This window comes from Scardinius erythrophthalmus (assembly GCF_964197995.2).
Source record: "Scardinius erythrophthalmus genome assembly, chromosome: 1".
In the NCBI taxonomy this organism is placed as follows: Eukaryota; Metazoa; Chordata; class Actinopteri; order Cypriniformes; family Leuciscidae; genus Scardinius; species Scardinius erythrophthalmus.
Genome location: NC_138221.1, coordinates 12,604,196 through 12,604,738, shown reverse-complemented (window position 1 = coordinate 12,604,738; position 543 = coordinate 12,604,196).

Here is a 543-nt window from a genome sequence, read left to right as displayed (position 1 = left end):
CCTCTCGTAAGAGAACTGATCTTCACTTTACAAACCAAAAAAAGTCAAATATAGATTTTTTTTTTTTACTTGTTAAAATCATACTTTATGCTAATGAGTTATATTCAAGCTTGAACAAGTAAAAAGTCAATTAAAACCCAAGGGGTATGTTTTTTTTTTTTTTTCAAACTTTCCTCATTTATAACTCATACTTATGTTTACTAGGAAATTAGTGGAGAAAATTAGGATGGATATGAAATGGTTAGTTCATGGAATGAGGTGTGCAAGCAACTGAGTAATTTGAGAATTATATTACTAATCCAAACCTCAACCCAAGAGTGAACTGTAACATCTTAGGAAAAAAAAAATTGCTAGTTAGCTGGCTAATATTGGAATAATTAAGTGGCATCTCACTGTTAGCAACAGAGAGCAATGGGGGAAAAAAATATGTTAGTAGGCAACATGTTTAATGCTCAGAAAGCTCAGTGTAATAATGAATACATTTCAGCAATGTGATGCCTCTAACTGAAAGAAAATAGATATCAGGCTACGTCTCTCTAATCA